This window comes from Danio aesculapii, chromosome 22, assembly GCF_903798145.1.
Source record: "Danio aesculapii chromosome 22, fDanAes4.1, whole genome shotgun sequence".
Lineage (NCBI taxonomy): Eukaryota > Metazoa > Chordata > Actinopteri > Cypriniformes > Danionidae > Danio > Danio aesculapii.
The window spans coordinates 38,937,839-38,961,356 of record NC_079456.1 but is presented as its reverse complement, the minus strand read 5'-3'; the positions used below and the strand labels follow the sequence as shown (position 1 = coordinate 38,961,356).

Genomic DNA, 23,518 nt, shown 5'->3' with positions numbered 1-23,518 from the left:
TGTGATCTGTATACTACTGAGAAGGAAGGAGTTAACAGGCAAATGGAGGAACTATTCTGTCCTTTAATGGAATCTGTATTGCATGGACAGGCATAGACACTGAGCACAGGGAACACTTTGGATATTTGCCGCTGAATATTCATCTTTGCTTAATGATGAGGCTGCGCTCAATTAGAATATTGTAGAAGGATGTGATTGTGGGCTGTCAAAGAGACAGGGTGAAAAGGAGGGCATCCAATGTTGTTCACTAGATCATTAAATGCAGTTATGAGCCATCACACTCGCCTGTGGCAGTGTTGGGGCTTTCAGAAGTGTTGATGGAGCTGTTCTGGAGGCACTGTGAGAACATTTATTCAAAAAGGAGATGAGGGAAAGTTTGTTTGTTTGCTAAGCTGTCACATTTCAGACTGCTGCTACTTATTAGCCATGTTTGCTAAGGATGATGCCTCAAATTATGCATTATTAGGTGTGCTGTTACTTTTCTATGTTTCTACCTGGTGGGTGATAACATGGGGGAGAAAAATGTTAACTTACATTAAAGGAGTTAGTGGCTAAAGAAGCAAATATAACAGCATGCTACATATCTCTAAATGTTGTGTCAGAGACCATTATTAATAGTTGTTTATTATCTTTAAAGTTTTGTTTAGAAATTATATATAATTTGGCCTAAACTAAAAGCTTGTTGAAGGCGACGCAGTGTCGCAGTAGGTAGTGCTGTCGCCTCACAGCAAGAAGGTTTCTGGTTCAAGCCTCGGCTGGGTCAGTTGGTGTTTCTGTGTGGAGTTTGCATGTTCTCGCTGTGTTAGCGTGGGTTTCCCCCGGGTGCTCCGGTTTCCCCCACAGTCCAAACACATGTGCTATAGGGGAATTGATTAACTAAACTGGCCGTAGTGTATGTGTGTAAATGAGTGTGTATGGATGTTTCCCAGAGATGGGTTGCAGCTGGAGGGGCATCCTCTGCGTAAAACCTGTGCTGGATAAGTTGGCAGTTCATTCCGCTGTGGTGACCCCTGATTAATAAAGAGACTAAGCTGAAAAGAAAATGAATGAATAGTTTCAGTGCAGTTATTTCATAATAGAAACAATATTTTGAAATGCCTATTTTCTGTAGGTGGTGGAAAGCTTGCTAGTGTGTTTGCAAGACTATTGTCCAGACTTCAGTCAAGGATTGACATTTGGATTTTGCTTTTCTAAACGTACTGACTTTAAACGTACCTGTCCGATGATATTTGGTCATTAGCAGCTTTGGAAACTGCTGATAATTCATTAGGGAAAACATAGTCTCTGTGCTGTTTTAAATGACTGTTCACTGTCACAGTTACAGTCTGTTACTGTTTTAATTGTCCAGGGAAATAACATTTGCATAATGTAATATGCAAAGAATATGCAAGAAGGTCACAAGTTTGAGCCTCGGCTGGGTCAGTTGGTGTTTCTCTGTGGAGTTTGCATGTTCTCCCCGTGTTGGCGTGGGTTTCCTCGGGGTGCTCCAGTTTCCCCCACAGTCCAAACACATGTGCTATAGGGAAATTGATGAACTAAATTGGCTGTAGTGTGTGTGTGAATGAGTGTGTATGGGTGTTTCCCAGTGTTAGGTTGCGGCTGGAAGGGCATCCGCTGTGTAAAACATAAGCTGGATTAATAAATGGACTAAGCCAAAAAGAAAAGGAATGAATGAAGGAATGAATGAACATGCTAATTCTGGTTTTTGCATGGTTAAAACAGATATGACTGCTAAATTTGGAGAAATATTCCATCATGTTTAAGATGAGGCTAGAGGACACTTTTTTTTTTAATTTTATTCTGCTGTTTTAGTGTTATTGTAACTTTTCAAACTTTTGACCCATTATCATCCCCAAAATGTCTGATTGTGCTGAATATCAGCAAGGGCTGAACACTGGGAGGAAGATACAGACAGATGAGACAATAACAAGGCACAAAACACAGGAGATGTCAACAGTCGATACCTTCACCGAACTGTTTACAGCCATCCTGAACCAGAGGGGGCTTGTTCACATGTTCAGTCACAAATGTCACCGTTGCAGTGCAAGCAGACATGAACATTTGGGAAGGGAAGCTTGCTGCGGGAGTACAATTGGCAGGCAAGACCTGTCATCCGGAAGCCCCACACAAACTCACGCCTGCTTCATTTTGTGAGGTTCCTCTACACGCTCTCCTGCTGAACGCTTGCTAGAGGCAGCGGACGTCAATGATATAAAAAAGTGTCAGCTCCTGATCGCTACTCTTACTTCGTCTTCGATCGCGCATTTAAAAGCTTCATTCCTAATGAAGTCTTATGGTCAGCCTATGGCCTCAGAGCAGCGTGACTGGGTCTAATGGGTTTCGTGGAGATGATTAATGCTTTTGCTTTGTGTTTTATTAGTGTCTGCTCATTATTCTATGCATTATGCAGTTCCTAATATTGTTGAATATCTGTTAAAAATGTGCGGCTAATGCCTTGGAATGAAGTCTTGTATGAAAAAGGCGATACAGTGGGATATTCTGTATATATATATATATATATATCAAGGTTTAAATGTTTTATTACACAATGTAAATGATTGATCAGATGCCGTGATCATTTTTCACATCATTTTATTTCAGTCACACGTGATCCTTCAGAAGTCATTGTAATATGCTAATTTGGTGCTCTAGGGCTGGGCGATTAATTGAAGAGTAATTGAAATGAGCATTAAAAACCGGTAATTGATCTAATTTTTCGGGGCGATTTTTATTTTTATTTTTAGAGTACTTTCCATACCACGTGTGGAGTCATGTGACCCTGCTCTGTTAAGCCTTTAAGATGGCATGTTTTCCATTACATTAAAATTATTATTCATTCATTCATTCATTTTCTTTTCGGCTTAGTCCCTTGATTCATCAGGGGTTGCCACAGCGGAATGAACCGCCAACTTATCCACCACATGTTTTACGCAGAGGATGCCCCTCCAGCTGCAACCCATCTCTGGGAAACACCCATACACTCTCATACGCTACGGCCAATTTAGTTAAAAAAATTCCCCTATAGTGCATGTGTTTGGACTGTGGGGGAAACCGGAGCTCCTGGAGGAAAGTCACGCCAACACGGGGAGAACATGCAAACTCCACACAGAAACACCAACTGACCTTGTGTTTGTCTGACGCACTTTACTGCTGTCATCTTACTCTGCCGCCTCTTGCTTGCCGCTGATTTGCAGGTAAAGTGAGATTGTGCCTGTAAACACAGCGCCCCCTCTGTTCAACACATGTGTCACGATTCATTCAACATTTCTACCGGGTCACGGTGAATCATTACATTCCTAGTAAATACTATAGTGTTTTTAAACCATACTGACACTGACACCTCCAATAGAGATAGAGATGGTGCACAATCAGCTGAAATGTTACTACAATTGCTTTTTATGTATGGGTGATATATTTTTCATCACCGAAAATGATTGAGCTCATGTCCATGTGTTGTGCATTAAGTTGATATGTTGATTATTGTGACAGGCCTAGGGTTTACACAAGCTGAAATTAAAGCTGATTTAATGTAGAACTTAAGGTTCCATCTAGGTATAGGGTATGTTAATTCACCTAGGGCTGTTTTCCCTTAAATAAATCTTGCCAAATACACTATATACAGTCATCAACAATTAAAGTGGGCCAAAAAAGATTTTCAAAATTGCAAAACAAGAATGGGTGTTGTTCAATAGTTTGTGTTTGTGAATGTGTATATGTATATATATGTATATATACACATACACATATATACGCATATATTTGACTGTCAGAGTGCCAGGTGCTGTGGACTTTATGAATGAGTTTTGATTTTAAGCTCTGGGTTATAATATTGCATAACAATATATAAGTTGCTAATGCTATTTGTAATGTAGAGTATACTCAGGAGCTAGGATAAGGATTTATAGCTAAACCTCCCCATTAAAGATAACATCTCAGCTGTATCCTAATGTGTTGGCTAGAAGACATTTGAATTGCATTTGAGTCTTAAATGCTCTGAATGAATTAAAGGTGCAACAGAGCAAGCGGTTTTAGGCAAGGCGCTGTCCGCGGTGCTGAACACAGATGCATTGTTCACCAACACAAGACCTGCTACCTGAGACGCTCTGCCAACAAATGGATTTACCACGCTTTTCTAACACCCAAGACACATTCAGCAAATCATTGCTTAGATGCCCCCTTCAAACACTTCCTCTCTTCGAAATACCTGGTTTTATGTCAATAACGACATAATCGGCATGAAAGTGACACGTCGGAATCCTCCTATTTACCTTTTCCTCCAGCCGAACCCGGCACTCCTGAATGAACCCGCCTGAGAAAGCCGGCAGGTCATTAGTAAAACATTCTGAAGTGCTCGCAATGAGATCCTTGATTTCGCTGGCTGAACAAACTTGATTAGCTCTCTTTCAGTCGGTCGCTACGTCTCAAATCAAACATTTACCTTACATCAACATATGCCTGATTTGGAGTAAATTCCAGACCGCTTTTCTTCACAGACTTCCCTCCAGTCGAACAGTCTTGCTGTTTACCGTCCCCAACCATTGATTCTACCTGTTGACAGCTCGTGCTAGTGCTAATCAGCCAGATCTGCTTCACTGTGGTGGTAATTCGCAGATGAATTGGTATGATGCTGCACGCTTGTGGCTTTAGGTTTTGATTGACATTATGGAGGTTTATTTAGTTGGCCTTTGATCATCAGGAGTCCCCGGGAAGCAAGGCCTAAAATTGGCTGTTATCTTCCCAAGATTCAATCTGAAAATTCATTATATTCCATGATTAGCTTGTTTTAGTATGGAATCCAGATTTCCAAGCAGAATGTCATTATGCCATGTTTGACTTTTTTAGATAGATAGATAGATAGATAGATAGATAGATAGACAGACAGACAGACAGACAGACAGACAGACAGACAGACAGACAGACAGACAGACAGATAGATGGGCTAAGTGGATGAATGATAGGACAGATGGCTGGATAGACGGACAGGCAGACAGACAGATGAGTCAGATAGATAGAGTCAGGGGGTTGGAGGGAAGGAACTAAAAGTAATTGGCCTCGATGATGTCATTGGTACAGAAAAATTGTTTCTAAAGTGTGAAACTGCACATTTTGACTCTTATTATTTGAGCTGTATGCTGTTTCATGGGGTGAGAATAATTATACATCAAAAAGATATGTATAGTATATACAAGAAATGGTGTGGGTAAACAGATGTATGGGGTAATGCTCTAGATACTGTATGTAGATTACAAATGAATCATCGATACACATACAACAAACTATAGGGGGATTTATAGAATGAGAAAATGATAGATGGAATAACAGACCAAAATAACGATGGATGGGTAGACAAATGGAAAGACTGATGGGTGGATGGATGGACAGAATGAGAAACTGACAGATGGAAATAAAGAATGAGAAACTGAAGGATAGCTAGATAAATGATTGGATTGATCAATACACAGAGTGACATTAGTTGATTCAGAGCTTCATTAGGAGATGTTTTCCTGCTGTTTGAATGTGTGTTTGTTTTGACTGTTAAGCTTATTGTTCATTCTGAATGTAATGTTAAGAATATTTACACATCGTATATATGCTGGTTTTAAAATCTGTCAATGTCTCACACCGCTGCTAGGTGTGTGTGTGTGTGTGTGTGTGTCTGTGTAATGAGTTTATGAATATCCATGAGATTGCGCTGACCAGTCTCCATATTCATGATCAATTTCTGATGACCACAATATTTCCTCTCTGTTTCATTTTTGAAGAGAGAGGAGAACACCAGCATCACCGCATGAGGACCCCATTTTGTATTGTTTTGCCTTTTTCTGCAATGCATTCATCAATACACATCAGTGTGCAAGATGTCTGTGTGTGACAAATGTTTAAGATGACAAATATAAAAAGAAACGCTTTGGAAAATGTCTGATCTCTGATCATATCCGCATATAATCTAAATTGACAGTGTTTATTTAGCTAGCACATGTTGTTATTTTAGATTAACAGTAACCCATGCAAGTTAATCCACCAAAATAAAAGTTCCTGTGTTGGAGTGTCGGACTGCCCTTAACCACTTCTCTCTTACTGTTAGTTTGCTACAAGTGAATGATGCGCAAAACAAATCTCCCCTACTGCCCCTACTCAATATCCACTTTCAGTTGGAAAGTACATCAACATACAATCTGAGCGTCTCATGCCCTGTGGTGCTGTCCAAACCACACTCTTTGTCTATGTGCTTCTGCTGTTTGTCCACAGGAAAACGCAGTGTCAGGTGACTGAAAGCGAAACTTTCTGAAAACCTTTCTAAAACTCTGAGTAATGTGCAGTCGTGTGGACACTGCAGCTGGAGTTTTTGCCTCATGACGTCAGTGTGTGTGTGGTTTTCTCCTTTCTGATTGGCCAACACGGCTGGGTTTACACCAAACATGGACGTGGACGGCACAAATGAGGTAAAATTCCACACATTGCATATTTGGTGTTGTTCACCTGCAGGACGGTGATCTGTTTCTGTTCTCACGCTAACAGGGAACACTTAATTCCCTGTTTGGTGTAAATCCAGCATAAAAGTGTCATTATCGCCACCTGTTGGTTGGGCGTAACCTTTTTTGTATTTTCATGTGGAGGGAGCTTTTTATAAAAAAGAAAGGTGGGAACACCCGGTCTATAAAAACACTTGTGTAGCTCAGGTTCACATGGACTTTAAACTGCAGTTGGTAAGTTTATTATTTGCTAAACTAAGTGCACTTTCCCTCTGTGTTAGATGTTGAGAGTATCTCCTCCCTGTAGGGATGCGTGTTGTCCCTCATGCTGAAGCACTGGTCATTGTGGGATTCAGTCTGAGAGTTCCGCTGTTGTTATGGCAGCCTATGTGGAACAGAAGCCGGTCTCCGGAACTCTGGCACAGGGATTCCAGCATCACCATAACAACCCTGTTGTCACCATCAGAAATTAGCGTGGTTTAGTAAGCAAGTCACTGGCGTGGTGGCGAATCACATGTCTACCGACCTTGAGTTGTTGGATGGGCATTAGCATGAAGGATTGGGTTATTTTACTACTTGTTGTGTTACATCATGTCTGCATTTATTGCTCTACTGTAAACAAAAAACAAAACAAGTGGAAACTCACAGGTCTTTACTGGGCTTGGCTTTCAATTGTTCACTTTTATTTTGCTCTATTTGACATTTATTTCAAATATTGAAAATCAGGGTCATTCCAGCTAATACTGATTTCAAAACCATTGTTTTGCTCCATTTTATACAAAAACAATGTAGATTAAATTGTACATTAAGTATAGTGATGTGTTCTATTAACATTATTTCAGTTTTATTCTGTAAATTAAACTAAAGTTTAAAATAGAAATAAAAAGTCTTGTTGTTTTGGTATAAAATAATAAAAGGTTCCACATTTTTAGACCTGTTTATGTTGATGTTTAAATACATTTTCTATATAAATTTATAAAGACAAATGTAGAGATAATTTCTGTAAATGACAACATTTTTCACATGTTTGCCAATATCATCAGACATTTATAGAATAAAATAATATTTAATATATCCATTAAAAAAGACAAACCTCTAATAAGGAATTAGTCAAGTAGGGAGGAAACCCTCAAATTGTTTATAATATAAAAATAGAATATAAAATACATTTTAAATAGTCAGGTTTATTTTAAATCAGGGTTATTACAGCAAACACTGATTCAATTCTACAATTCTGAAGCTAATGTATAAAAATGGCTGGAAACATGGTAGTCTTTTCTTCTTTTTATACAAAAATGCTTTAATTCAATTCCCCTATAGCGTATGTGTTTGGATTTGTGGGGGAAACCGGAGCACCCGGAGGAAACCCAGCCCCCATTAAAACCAGAGATACTATAATTGTGTATAATATATAGAACTCTCAAACCTGTAAAGTAATTAGTCAAGTAGTCAGAAAACCTTGAAACTGCTTATAATGTTACATGATCTGAGCACAATTCTGATTTACATGCAAAATCCATCTTTACCTTTAACCACCAGCATATCATCTCACAGGTCGGACAGAGCTCTCCATAACTAAACCCTGTTCTCTTGACCGTATCATTCTCACTAGAACATTGTGAAAGTGCTGATGGCTAGTCCACAGATTTATTTTTTCTCTACTAAAAATTGCCAGGCTGCCCTTTTCGCTAAGCCCAAAATAGAAGGCTGAAGTCAGCTGTTGGAACGAAACACTTTTGTCTTCTGAAAGGCTTCACTGCCTATTGATTAGCCCTCAGTGACTTTGTTAATAGTGGCTGTGTGTGGCATGTTCTCTCTCTGTGTGTGTCTGTGTGTGTGTGTGTGTGTGTGTGTGTGTGTGTGTGTGTGTGTGTGTGTGTGTGTGGCTAGAGGTTTTCAAACTGCCTGTATTGGTGACATAAAGCTGTTTGTTTATTCCCTCTTTAAGGCCAAATGGATTCTAGTGCTTTATTTTATAATAATCAACAGCGAGCACGAATAATGCAAAAGAGGGAGTTTAGGGATTCACTATATGGAGTTACAGTTGATAGACCTGTAAAAAAAATGAATAATCTGCTGTAAAGACACTAGAATACTTCAACATTACTATAATTATAGATAAATCTAGACAACATCTCGAAGACAATCATATTATATCAGGTTATCTCTCAAAATAATGTTTTGTATGCACTTAAAATAGGATGCTTGCTGTTTGTTCAAACTGCTTATTTAAAATGAGCTGAAAACACAATTCTGATGTGTGTGAATGTGAGTGTGTATGGGTGTTTCCCAGTGATGGGTTGCAGCTGGAAGGACATGCGCTGTGTAAAACATATGCTGGATAAGTTGGCGGTTCATTACGCTGTGGCGACCCCAGATTAATAAAAGCTGAAAAGAAAATGAATGAATGAACCCAACATCAGTCTTGTCCATATTTGACTTATCATTGGGTTAATGAGAGTTCATTAGAGTGTAGTTGGTTAGAGATGGACAGTCGGACAGACGGACGGACGGACGGACGGACGGACGGACGGACGGACGGACAAATAGACCAATAAGATGAAAGCTTGCTGGTCTGACACGGCTCATATTTGTAAACAGTTTGCTCTGTGCTCTGTGGGCGGCTGATTTAGATCTGGAGTAGCAGGCTTAGCAACATGAAATAAATAGAAACATACAGAAAAGCCAACGTCAGCCACTAAGCCTTCAAATTATCTTAAATTATGAACGAGCGGAGTACATGCTTGGTCTTTATTTAGCCTGTGCTCTCTTTTTTTCATCCTTCTTCTTCTTCAAGTCCTCCTCCTGTGGACTCATCATGTGTGTCGGCATCTAGTCTGTGCTTCCTCTCCCACCTCTACTGTCATTCTCACATTTCCTTGAACAAATCTCTGGATTTCTGGCCCACTTTCTGTCCCTTTTCCCCCTTCTCACATTCCCACTGATGGCTGATTATTTTGAGCTGAATCCCAGCTGTCCTCATGCTAAAGGAGGTTGTGCTATGAATGTTTTTATGTGTGTTTTCGCTCGGACATGCTAATGTGATCGCTCTTCTGATTCAGCAACGGTGTATTGTTTGTCTACTTCACTAATGCTTTGACTGAAGTCACACCGTCCATGCTTTGTGCTCGGGGTTATCATGTTCCGCATTCACATATACGTTTATAGTCAAACGCAGTATAGTTCATATGGAGTTCAGGCTTTTTTTAGCATGACTGAGTTCAGAGCACATTTTGTGGTCAGTAGAATCATAGGCCAGCAGTTCCGTTGGGGTTGGAGGATGCGGAAACGTGTCGTTTAGAGGAGATTTGCTATATCTAATGGGCTCTATGCACAGCTAGTGTTTTCCAGCCAGCGGTACACTTCTGTTGAAAGGTTAATGTGACTATTTTCACTTTCATCAGGTCCTTTTACAGCAATGACACTGTGATGTAATTAAAATACATCTAGTTAAATTAACGTAAGCATTAATGGAGTTTTGTATAACAAGGTTAAAGATCATGTAAACACTAATACCCTCAGGAGCAGCAGACCAACTCGAGTCTTATAGAACTAATAAGACTAAACTATGAATGTATCATGTTCAATCTCACTGAAGCACCGAGGTTTCTCTGTAGGAACAGCCACTTTATTTCCCTGAAATGGTAGCTTAGCTAGTTGTTGTGGGTTTCTTGTTCATTTATTTCTTCTTTTTGTTGTGTCTGAGGTCAGCAATGTCTGGTAGATTTTCATATTAGTGTTGAATACCAGTCCGCCCTCTGAGGCATTATATAAAGCTCTGATTATTAATTAATCAACATAAACTGCAGGCTTTAGCATTATGCTAAGTTACAGCAGATTGCTGGCCCCAAGCTAACTTAGCAACTCCATCAGCAAAGTAGACACGTTTGATCAGCTTTTTACAGCTTTTTTATACAGTAAACTGCTAATGCTGTTGAGTGAGATGTAGAAGAAGAAGAACACCTTTTATCGTCACTGTACACACATACACTGTACATATACACAAGTATGATGAGCTGAAGTGCATCTGACTACTCAGTGCAAACATGTGAACAGATTCTACAGTACAGATCACACTAAACAACACGTTACAGTAGAAATAACTGTAGACGATAAACTGTTCTGAGATTAACATCATATTTAGCATATTTTCCTCCTAGCTTAGCATTTTCATCTTAAGGTTGTTTTGCCAGATAAATAAACATGTCAGTTCTCAGTCAAAATGAAATAATCATGACCCTAAGACAATGAAGCGTTTTGAATAGTCCATTAGCGCACAGTGCTGGGCTGTGTTCTCACTAAACAGTGATCTGAGGAAGAAGTCCTTTTTTTTGACCTATTAGCGTATGCTAATGACATATTTCATTGATAACTTCATCACAGTGTCTGCCAGTCTTCTCATTTAGTCTGTGAATAAACGTGTGAATGATCAACATAGTGTCTTAGCACATGCTAACTGCTAACCAGGCCCACACAGAATGCACACCAACAGAAAACGCTCCACAGATTTCCAACACTCATTAGTTCTGCACATTCTCTGCCTCTTGCATGTTTGTTTATTAATATTTTGGCTTTTTTTTTTCGCAGGCTTACAGCTGATGGTAAACAGCTTTGTGTAAACACATTTTACCACATTTAAGCTAATCCAGCAGAATTCCCACCTCACAAACCAGCCCAGAAATGCCTGCAGATTGACTTTAGATCTGCATTTATTGTGCTAAACACCTATACTGGTTCCAATCACAGTAGATTTGTTGTAGTCTTATTGCCTTAAATGCTTCTGAAATGCATTCATTTTAGCATCAGGACTGATATAACTTCCCTTTTTTTCTCCACAGCTTATTGGTAATGCTTCTTAGCTGTCTTCCAAACGTTACTATGCTAATGACTCAGATAATGACTCTCCAGAATGTGAAATTAACCTGTTCATGCAATTCAGGTACACGCCGCAGTTACAAAACACTGGCAGTCAATGCAGCCGGTAAACAGCACGGAATAATTCACCCCACACATGCACTGTCTTGAGAAAAAGACCTGTCAGAGTTGATCAGCTGAAGGAACCAGTGTGTTTGTGTGTGCTTAAAAATGTGTGTGTTTCACAGGCAGGAAGACAGAGTTATTAGTACATAAGAGACGTCTGGGCATATTTGTCTCTTACCCGGCAAGGGGGCAAACTTCAGATTTCCCGAACAGTGGGAGCCCTGGTAAATGCTTAGGCAGTAATATTGATCTCTACCAGGCTCCTAATGGGAACAGGGTGGATAGGCCATTTACTGTTTTACAACTCAAAGTGTAGGTCACAACCTCTCTAGTCTATGTCTGGGGAGTATAGTGTGTATATTAATTGCGCTTTATAGCATATATACAGTAAACTGAGGAAAAAAGATACTTTGAACTAACTAAGAAAGTACTGTAATTAGTTACAGCTATTTCTTTCTCTAAGTGTAGTTTAACTTTGGCTAAACCTTTAATATGTAACTTTATAAAATATAAAAAAATATACAAATACAATCAAAGTTAGAGGTGCAGTAGGTGATTGTGTTCAGAAACATGTTGTGTTGTGCTGGTGGAAAGTCTCTTCACATTGCACTAGTACTGATTACAGTACATGATCTACATGTGTTTATATGTGTTTTTCTACACTCTGGGTGAGGCAGAAGGCTAAAACATGTTCATCAGATTAAATATTGACGGGTCGGTAATTCCCATTATTCTGATCAGTAGCCCAAACTGTCTGTCAGCAGATGTAGATTTGTACAGCTGTTCACGTGCCAGCAGTAAAGACACATGCTAAATCAACACTTGTTAAGATGCTGAAAGAATATTGGAGTGAGTTTTGCACACTGGAGGAAGGATGACTCCATGGCTGAAGTGTTTCTGTTGGACAGGTAATGTTCTGTGTCAGACTCTTTCACTCACGCAGAGTTGATGTTGATTGTGTTGTTATGAATGGGTTATCTGCACAGAAGTGTTGTTCAGCCACTGAAATCTCCCGGCAAAAATTTAATGTGGCTGTTTTCAGTTTCATAAGGTCCACAGCATCGATAATGTAGATTTATATTTACTTTAACAACAAAACATCAGTAAACAGTGCTATTCCACCTTGGTTTTATATTCACATTGGGTCATTTCTGAACATGCTCCTTATATTGTTCACCGCTACTCTTAATATTCACTTTGAAATAGCATGTCAGTATGGCTTAGTAATAAGTGTAATTCCTGCACGCTGCTGGCCAAACACGAAGTATACAGTAGTTTTCTAACAGGTGAATGACATGATCTAGTGGGTCTCTGTCATCTTTAATGTGCGTTGTGTTTCTTTCGTGTTTCAGAAGGTGTAGCTTTAGATGGCAGGGTAGGCAGTGTGTTGTCAAACATATTATGCCACTGCTTTTTTTTTTTTTTTTTTTACTTTGGTGCAACGTAGATTTTTATTTTGGAATAAACAGTTTTTACCCATATATTAAAGTATAATTTTGCTTTGGCCCACCTAAAATAAGTGTGGTGATTTGTGACAGCTAAATGTCTTCATTTTTAGGGACTGAGCACCGCTGGTGCATTTCTTCTTCTTATTATTCTGTTCCAGAATAAATTACATTTTTGAGGGTCTGAACATCCTTGAAAACTCACAAAACTTTGCACACACACCAGAAGTGTTAAACAGTTATTTCTGATATGGCAACATGGCAAAATGGCTCGACAGCGCTACCTATAAACATACAACAAAGTAAACATTCAAAAGTGCCCCGCGAGCTACAGTACGTTTTAGGTTTCACACATACAGTAATTGGCACACACATCAAACAAGCCAACCCTGCTGAAAAAAACAGCTTAAACCTGCCTAGGCTGGTTAGCTGGTTTTAGCTGGTTGACCAGCCTGGTTTTAGAGGGGTTTTGGTCATTTCCAGGCTGGTTTCCAGCTATTTCCAGCCTGGTCTTAGCTGGTCAGGCTGGAAGTTGACCAGCCAAAACCAGCTATGCCCAGCTTAAACCAGGCTGGTCTAGGTGGTTTTAGCTGGTCAACCAGCTAAAACCAGCTAACCAGCTTAGGCTGGTTTAAGATGTTTTTTTCAGCAGGGAATAACTACAAAAAAGTCTTATGGAGCAAAAACACACCAGGAAGTCAGATATTTTTAACTTTCTCTGCAAAAAAAGTGTAGTTTTTGCTATTTCCAGGCTTTTTATTTTAACTTCTACTGTTCTCTGTCATCCTAAGGCCACCGGATGGCAGTGAGCTCGGGTATGAGGTCCCTTTCATCGCTGCTTGCAGCTGTAATCCTCAAATTATAGCTTTAGCTTGGTTGAAACTGAAAAAATGTCATTTAATATTAATCAGAATATTTAATCTGTCCAAAGTAAAAAACACATTCACTCAAAGGTAAACTATTGGTTTTATAGACCAGGAATTGATTTAATTATCTTGGTTGAACTTAAAAATGTAACAACAACTATAAAATCAAGGAAAAGTTGAACTTTAGACTAATGCATAATGTGTAATATTAGGCTGTACTAGTTATTTTTTCAAGATCTGGGGTAAACTATACTGTAGGCATGAGACGATTACCGTTTTCAAGGTAACCCACGATTTGGAAAAGTCAAGGTTTTAAAACCATCTGCTTTATATTGTTTCTAGAGGGATATTTTTTTGCAGCAGCAGAAGACAATTTTAAGGCAAATTGATTAGAACAGGTTAAATCATAAATCATAATGTTTCACTCAGTCGCAACCCAGGCTCATTCCGAGAACGTAGTCCCGGGGACGTTTCTGGAGACCGCGAGATACGTCCCGGGAGGTACGTATTTTTGCAGTTTTTGTTTTCGCGAATCCGCGAGAGGCCGCTGTGCGCGCTTTCTCCCGCGCCGTCCTCGCGTAAACCCGCTAGAGGCCGCTGTCGAACGACCTTCAGCCTGTCTGCCTGGACGACAGAATGATTGACCGTGCGACCGGCCAATCGGCTGACCCACCCTCCTCCTCCGTCCCTAAGCCCAACCGTTGACGATTCACAAAAGCCGTCCAGAAAAAGAAAAGCCCTCGTCTGATTTTTACCACGTTTTCAGATTTTGAGTACATCCTCACCCTGTGACGAACCTGTTCGCTTCATTTTTTGGATTTTGTTTTCTTACCTGATTTCTGGAACCGCTCTTCCCCGGACTCGAACCCGGTCGTCGTCGTGGTCAGCCCCTCCCTGCGCCTCGAGTCCGCCAAAGTACACGAAGAGCTAACCGGACAAACTGGTTGCAGCGGGAAAGCCCTCGACACGGAGGTGAGCGGCCGGCCGGCCGGCCGGCAAGCGCCGAAAGGAACGGCGTCACACCGCCCCGCAGCGTTCGCTTAAAAAAATGAAATGCAGCCGGACGTACCCCCGGCTACGTATCTCGCGGTCTCCAGAAACGTCCCCGGGACTACGTTCTCAGAATGAGCCTGGGTTGCTCAATCCAATATAAAAAGCCTACTTTGAATGAAATACAGTAGTTTCACTTTTTTCAGTGTAAGCAGTTGCTTCAAAAGCAAGGAAGTTTCATGATGTTATAGATTTATTTAGACACTGTTGATGTGGTCTCGTCTGTATACATTTGACACAGGTCTTATATATATATAATATATAAATATTTTTTTGTAGTTCGCAGATTCCTTTAATATAGTTTGGGTGAAACATTTGTATTCACATAAAGTGAAAAGCATAAACATCTGTGAACTGCTCACCTAAATGAATGTGAACACTTGACCTAATGTAATGGAAGATGTTGCTGCTTTGCTACAGTAATGTCAAGGCTTTTATATATACTCAGTACTTAGGTTAAGCTTACGTAGCTTAGAAATCTGCTCCCTTTTAAACTATCGCTTTGAAAATGTGCATTTTTTTCAAAGAAGTGGATGTAAAAAGATGAAAACTAAAAGCTGTGCTCTGTAAAGTAGCGATAAGGCTAATATCTCCATGAGAGCTCTCACTTCCTGTTGTGTGGCGCTAAACATGGATGGTTTCCAGCGACTCATCAAATTAAATCAAGAGCTGTGTCACAACAAACCACTTCATCCACTCAATCTTGAAAGGATCAGTGCTAAAATATTTTAGAGCTGGCATCTTTTCATCAGGTGATCTAAATGAGAAGCTAAGAGAACAGCGTGGGCTCGGGTTACCTATGCTAATGATACTAATGCTCTAAACTAGCAAACATCAAATGGCATTAAGGCAAATCTTGCCAGGCATTTCATTTTCCTGCTTGATGACATATCTCATGCTGTTGACATCAAAGACATTCGTAATAGGACATGTTAGAGCTTATTCACCATGTCATCCATGTTGATTTTGAGGGAGGAAAGCGACCCACGAGTGTAGCATGTTTGGATCCAATACACTGTCAGAATACTGTTCTATTAGGCCTTTATTTTGAATATGTTTTTCTTCCTTCTGGACTACCCGAGTTCAACACCCTTTACAAAAATCAACCATGGTTTTACAGTGGTACTGACTGTAGTAACCATGTATGTTGGTGCATACTGTGGTATAAAAAACATGGTTTTACTATAGTAGTATTGTTTTAATGCCGTGATAATACTGAAGGAACCATGACTGTAACCATGTTTTTTTTTTTTTTGGCTCGTACTGTGGTTTTATGTACCATGAACTTGCCACGGAACCAAAGTAAGTTATATTACATTTAACAAAATCTATGCAGTAATGTCCACAACAACGACAAAAACAGAATAACAAGTAACATGTTACAATACAGGTTTTATTTAAAAACATTTACATTCTATTAGCATGTAAATTGTATGTGTAAAAAGGTTTACATGTGCTACAGAGATAAGTAAAATGCAGTGGTGAAAAGGTTTTCAGTCAAGTATTTACATATAAACAAAGGACAGATATGGTTTTACATCAAATGCCATTGTAAAAGTATAGTTCACTTTGTGGTTACTATGGTTTTACTACGAAAACCATAGTCTACAGCATGGTTACTGCAAAAAACATGTTTTTTTTTTATGCAAGGGATTAGTGTGATGGAAGAGATTTGAAGGATCCAGGTAATGTGTTGAAATCAAGGTATTGTACTGATAAATGTACTGTATATGTTGAGAGGGCACGACTTGTCACTACAGATAAAGGCAACCCAGTGTAAATGTAAGAGATATGATTTATTGTGCAATACTTTATCGTGTAGTATCTTGTTAGGAAATGGTGAAAGGCAGAGACAGGGAGAAACGCAGACATCGGAGATAAAAATATAGGACAGTTTAATACTGTTGTCTCTGCTCGGCATCTGTGACACGCCGTTTGATGTGTACCCTCGTTCTCTAGCTCAGCACCATCTTTTCATTTTCCATGGTGGGCCTGCCGGTGATATCTGAGGTTGATGTGACAGTAGTAGACAGGAGTAGCCCTGGGACTCAACCCTCAAGCCTTGGGGATGTAAACCGGCCCCATTTTTGAATCTTTAATCACCTTCATTCTGTGCGTGTGGGGGGGTGGGGTGGGGGTAGTGGGTGAGCTACAAAAAATGTGACATTATGTGCAGCGTTGAAATACCTTCTCCTATCAAAGTCAGACGACTGTCCTGCGGGGCAGATTTAAAGCATTCGAGACAAGATTGAAAGTCTTTTTAATGCTATTGGTTTAGTCATGGACTCAAACTTGAGGATGCTTCAGTACACTGTGGATGTTTTGTTGTCCCCGCAGACTTGAATGTACAATCTTCAAAGGTCTCTGGAGGTTAACGTGACTCTGAGATGAAACCAGGCTTCATTTACTCCAAAGAAATATTTACACTGTCTGAATTATTTAGATCATCTTGGGGTCTCCGTTTTGATCCTTTTCTGCTCTTGGTCTTGACGCTGATTACACTAGTATGTTTATGCTTTAAAATCAACAATATTTGTTTATGGATTTTGAAACAAAAACATACTAGTGTTATATCATAAAGTACACACTACTCTAGCATCTTTGACCCATGAATATGGGGCATTTTGCAAATGCTGAAGACCCCATTTTAGTTTGGACACGTTGGTGAACTCTGTTTCAGTGTAGATGGACTGAAACGCAGACTATTGAATATGGTTTTTCTATTATCCACAACAGCTCTCTGACTGGTCCTCTGCCCCACATTTACACATTTAGATTACATCTGCGTATTTAGCTGATGCATTTTATCTAAAGTGACTTACACCTGGAGCACACAGTGCCTTTCTCAAGGGAATCACCTCAGTGATGGTATAAAGGTGGATATTTATTCACTTTCCCCACCAACTATCTCTGCTGGTACCGGGACTCAGACCTGCAACCTTTGGATCCCAAGTCCAGTGCTCTAAACATTGGGCCACCATCTAATATGCATCATTCCTTGATTGGCCAATATCAGGGGTCACCAATATCTGTCCTGGAGGGCTGGTGCCTCTACAATTATGGACGTTTCAAATATATCTAGTAAGAGGTTGATTAGCTTGTTCAGATTTGTTTGATTCGAGTTGGAGCTAAACTCTGCAAGGCCCCGACCTTCCAGCAACCAGTTTGGTGACCCTTGGTCAATACCCTCTCACATGACCAATACAGTAAGTACAAATGCCAGCAGTGTGTATGGTCAGATAGCTTGCAAGTTTGCATGTATAGTGTGGATGGAAATTGTAAAAAGAAAAAAAAGCAATCGAATGAGGAGTGTTTTCAATATAAGAGGCATTTTAAAACAACAACACACTACTTTAATAGTGTAAACCTCCTCAGAGTCAGCCTACTGAATGATTGAATGTTATGGTCTTGACTACATTACTTCTGTGATACTCTTGAGCTAGCCTTCAGATTCCTCTTCCAGTGCCATACAACTTCTCCCACTAGAGTGACAACAAGGTACATTGGGCTAAAGTTTAGATTAGATGACAGAGAGCTGGGTACCCTACTGAACAGCTTATGGTCTTCTTACTTTGGAAGTTTCTTGTCATGTGACTTAAGCAAGCACACCCTGAGAACTATAGGCATTGTCTAAATTAGATAACTGTAATACTGTAAACTGTAATAGTTTATATTGAAGTGGATATTTTAGCCGCCCCATATTGGTGTTTTGTGACATCTAATTTTTATGAGGTGGGTTGATAGCCCAACGCTCAATCCCCAACCTGGAGGACCAGGACGTACACACATACACTACAGACAGTTTAGCTTACTCAATTCCCCTATAGCTCGTGTCTATGGGAAACCAGAGCACCCAGAGGAAACCACGCGAAGCCCAAATAACTGTAATATTCAATTTAACATAGATGATCTTCTCAATGAACAATAGCAAGCATGAAATGGCACGCCGAGATTCAGCTAGATGAGCATATGAATGCAAAAACGGATTCTTGTCAAGATGACAGATGGCCCTGGGGGGGTTATGTTGATACACCAATGGTCTGAGGACAGCAGTACACGGTGTGTAAGATAGAGAGGTCAAGAAGAGCTTTTGCACCCTGCTGTGTCAGCACAATTCCATTCATAAGTAATTTCCTGTTGTTTGTCGTAATTGCAAGTACCAGCTAGATGCATTGGGAGAATCTTCACGTGTGAAGTCTTATTTGGTAATACTACTTTGTATGGATGGAGTAGCTGACAGGCTTTACTTGTTCCTTTTAAGGTAGCTTTTGGTTTGCATGTGCGTGTGTTTGTATGCGTTTCATACTTTAGCTCAGATGCTAATCTGTGAATGTGCAAGCACCATCTGGCCATGGGGATTTATCAGCCTTCATCCAATGGCTGCTGTCTGCTCTCTCCACCCTCTTTTTTCAATGTGCTCTCACTTTTATGGTTCCGGTCTCTATCTCTCCCTTTCCCGTTTCCTCTTTACTGTCTTAGAGTCACTTGCTTGTTCTCTCTAGCCTCTCAGTGTTTCTTTTGCGTTCTTCCTTCATGTTTCTTTATTTCTACAGTGCTGTTATTTTTGGTCAGCTGCAATTGTCAGAGTATCTCCAAACACAACAGCACAACAGATGAATGCAGCAAACACAGCGTAGTCTTGATTTCTCGCTTGATTTCTTGAAATGTTCTTGGCATGACAAAAGCCTTGTGCTAATGTGATTTCGAATGATTTCCCTCTTCATCCGTGAGAACATTGTTTCGGCTCTGTATTGAAGACAGCGTCTTTATTGTTTTAGTCTCAAAATCCTCAGCTGCTGTTTTGTCATGAAAGAGTTTCATTGGAACAGATGCCATTGTACCTAAGATACGTACACCACCGTTTCCCGTTGGCTTATTTTTGTGAACTACTATCTATAATAACCAGAAATGCCATGCTTGAAAAGAATTGTTTAGTAGTTGGGTGTCCAAATTTGAAGAGCTATGTATCTGTAGCATGATTATGTAGTCCAGGTTTTTGGAGTTGTTCACTGTGAGGGTAGCACTAAAAAAGAAAAGTTTGGCTTTTTAACAAGGCATTGTCTTTTTGAGGTTGTAAGTTGGGCTGGGATGACAAATCAAAACAATTCAGCATCAATTCTGAGATTTTTTCCAGAATTCGCTCTTGATTCTCTCTAACTGAGCTCAGAATCAATTCAAGAGAGAATCCCAATGGAAAATCTCAGAATCAAGATTTTTCGAACACATAGTGATTCTCTCTCGTATCGATTCTGAGCTCAGTTTTTACCTACAGATGGCACTGTATGCTTTTTCAGACAGCCATACTTTGTTTGCATATGTTAAAACTAGCCTAGAACGCCACCTGCTGTTAAAACTAAGCTCACAAGCTCCATATGGAATTGAGACGCGCTCTGAAAATCAAAGAAACAATCGACAAATCTCAGTGCTTCATCTCAGCACTAGTTTGAAGTTTCTATTGTAAGAAGTGACTGATTTTTACAATATTTTGTTACACTAAGGAAAGAATGAATGCCTTTATACTGCAACATATGTTTTTGACTCTTCTTGGCAAAATATTGCCATGCTTTTTGTCTGGTTTGCAATTGTCCTGAGTTTTAGGCTATCGCCAAGAATGCTGGCAACGGCAGACAGTTGGGATGTCCAGAGTTGGCACCTTGGGCTTTTGTTTTCTGGGATGGCGGAGAGCACTTAGCCCTTGCCAATTGCCTGCACACCTCAGGACAGGATGGTTTCCCAGCATGCCTCTCCGCACACACCCGGACACACTTTAAGTAATCCGTTTACTGGGAATGACTATATGAAATGCCTTTGGCTTAAGGAGCTGCTTCTCTGCTTTCGTGGACTACAGGAAGTGGACATCATGACTTCACATCGTCCTTGTTGGCATTGCAACTCCGAGTTACAGTATGTGTTTCCTGACTGATGTGGTGTGGTGAACAGATTGATTTTAAGAGCTGGTAATCAAAAGAAATGTGCCTGTTCAGTCCACACACGAAGCAGGTCAGAAGTGACACAGCCCTTAACCCTGGCATTGACTCTGCTATATACAGTGAGTTGGTGAAGCTCTTCCAGCAATCTTGTGTGTACGCTCAGTTCTATCAAATATATTGTCGAGCACTGTTATGCGGAAATGCCTTCCACAAAGAACTCAGTACTTACTGTGAATCAAATAATGGAATCTATATTCTTAATGCTGATCTTCTGATCATTGGAGTTACATTATCCATAATGTTACGAGAAGTCAGCGATTATAGTGTCTTTAAGCCTGTGTAATGGTGGCTTAGCCCACTGCTCCAGTTACTGTGTAGATTCACCATCTGGACACTAATCCCATAGAAATGCCATCTTTGGGCGCCTTTGTAAGGCCAGAGAAAGCATGCGAGCAGGCCTGATGACACTCATGCAGTTCAATTACAGACTGATGCTTTATAAAACCCTAATGCAGGACAGTCTTTATAAAGGCATTTTGATATATATTGATCAAAGCCAGTGTATTCTGAAAGATGATGTCATTTGATAATGCATTTATTTAATTCTAGCATTTCTGTGTATGATTTGGGAATCTTATACATCTTACACTGTATGCAATTCTTGAGGCCATTCTTTCGTTTTTTTAGTTGAATCAAAGTGACATCTCTAATCATCTCAACTTACACCAATCAAACTGACTAGAAATATTAAGTTAAACGTTGTATAACTTTAAAAAGTTAGTTGAAACCTGATTAATTTATTAAAATACAGCAGTCCCTCATATATCGCGGTGGTAACGTTCTAAAAATAACCCGCAACAGGTGAAATCCACAAAGTAGTCCTCTTTATTTTTTACTATTATTATAGATGTTTCAAGGCTGTCAACCCCCTCACTACACACTTTATAGACTTCTCTCAGACAGACATGAACATTTCCACACTTTTCTCTCTTGTTTAAACACTCTCAAAGTTCAAACCTTTGTAGAAAAATAAGTCCGGTATTATAAAATGAAACTAAAGATCAAACCTGTTGTCAGGCGGAAACAATCATCTGTCAGCAAAAGGTTCATAAAGCTTTTTAGCTTTAGTGTGGATAATGTTGGCATCCGGCATAATGTTCATTATCCTGCAGTCACTGATCTACACAGCGAAAGCAGACTCCATCCTAAAGAGGGTTGCACACCGGATGAGCTGCGCACATGACGGTAGGAAGTAACACACACAGCATGTGCACATTCGCATGTAATTTATAACTAAATTATTCAGATGGAGCTCTGTGGCGCAGCAGAAATATGAGTCGGCGCCGGTGTGTGTACCCTAATATAAACCTGTTTACAAGGTGCTGCATGGCGCGCCATGGTACATCCAATGTGTGACCCCCTTTATGATGGTCTTGCTGGGATTTTTAATCACTGATGATGATATTGAGAAATCAGTCTGGCCTATATGAGGCCAAAATAACAAGATATAGATAAGAGTCGTGTAGAACATTGGTGAAATAAAGTGAATATTTATATAACATGAATATTTATTAAAACCTAAATTATATGCGTTTTAGGTAAAAGTGTTCAGATTTCAGTCACATAATTAATTAATGAACGTTTATGGCTCTATTTTGTTTTTCTTTACTGTCTCTATTTTCTATTATTCTTTCCTATTTACCACGTTTTTAGATTTTACCTCATTCTCACCCTGTTATTTACTTGTTTATTTTATTTTTTGGCTTCAGTTTTTGTATTACCTGCTTTCTGGTACCGTTCATCACCCGACTCAAAGCCCGTTGTCGTGGTCAACTCCGCTCTACATCTCAAGTCCGCCAACATACATGACGAGCTAACGAGACAAACTAGTTTCAGCGGGAAAGCGTCCACTCTGAGGTTAGCGGTCAGCTAGTAAGTGTGAAAAGGTACGCCGTCATACTGCCCTGTAGCGTTCGTTTAAAAATGAAATGCAGCCATACGCACCTCTGGCTACATAATTCGCAGTCTCCAGAAACGTATACAAGGCTACGTTTTCAGAATGAGCTTATGTTGTGAATGAGCCTGGGTTGACCATTAAAGAATAAGCATAAATTCACAATATGGCAAACACTGGCCACGCTTATACGACATCACTGCAGATGATATCCAAATATCTGTGGAGGGATATATCAGTCGATCGCTAGTCATGATCAGTCTATGCACATTGTGATACTTCTACTCTATATTTTTAAACATGGATACATCACCATAGTGTTGTACCTGATATGGTAGAGCGAACACCGTGGAAAGACCTTCCTGTGAAGAAGGGGCATCACCGGGGATGAAGTGATGCCACCTGGGCATCTGACAGCAGGAGCGTGGCTGTCCTGGCCGCTACAGATAAGTGCCACTGACCTCATTAACTGCATCCCTGGCAGCACGGGAGCTGCTGAGATCGGGCTGACAGATTGCGAGCAGTCTGTCCTCCGACCGTGCCACGGAGCGCAGCTCTTCATTCACGGCTGATTGGAAAAGGCAGCATAGAGCCAAAACTCCCTCAGACTGAGAGAGAGAGAGAGAGAGAGATAAAGAAAAAAGTGCAAAGGCCCGACCAACGTGTTGGGAAAGCTGCTTTCAGATAGACCGGGACCTTGGCTCGTTTGATTTTCCGTATGCCCACAAGACTTTTTTCAAGAACACTGCTCTGTTTCTTTTATCTCTTCTTAGTAGGCTCAATAAAACAGCACCACTCAGTTCCCATGATTCATTTTTAT

At 40.1% G+C, this 23,518-nt stretch overlaps 1 protein-coding gene across 8 annotated transcripts in view; it reads left to right on the top strand.

The window, feature by feature from the left end:
- dock3 (dedicator of cytokinesis 3) overlaps nt 1-23,518 on the top strand; it is a 208,627-nt gene that overhangs the window by 5,202 nt on the left and 179,907 nt on the right. The window lies entirely within an intron of this gene.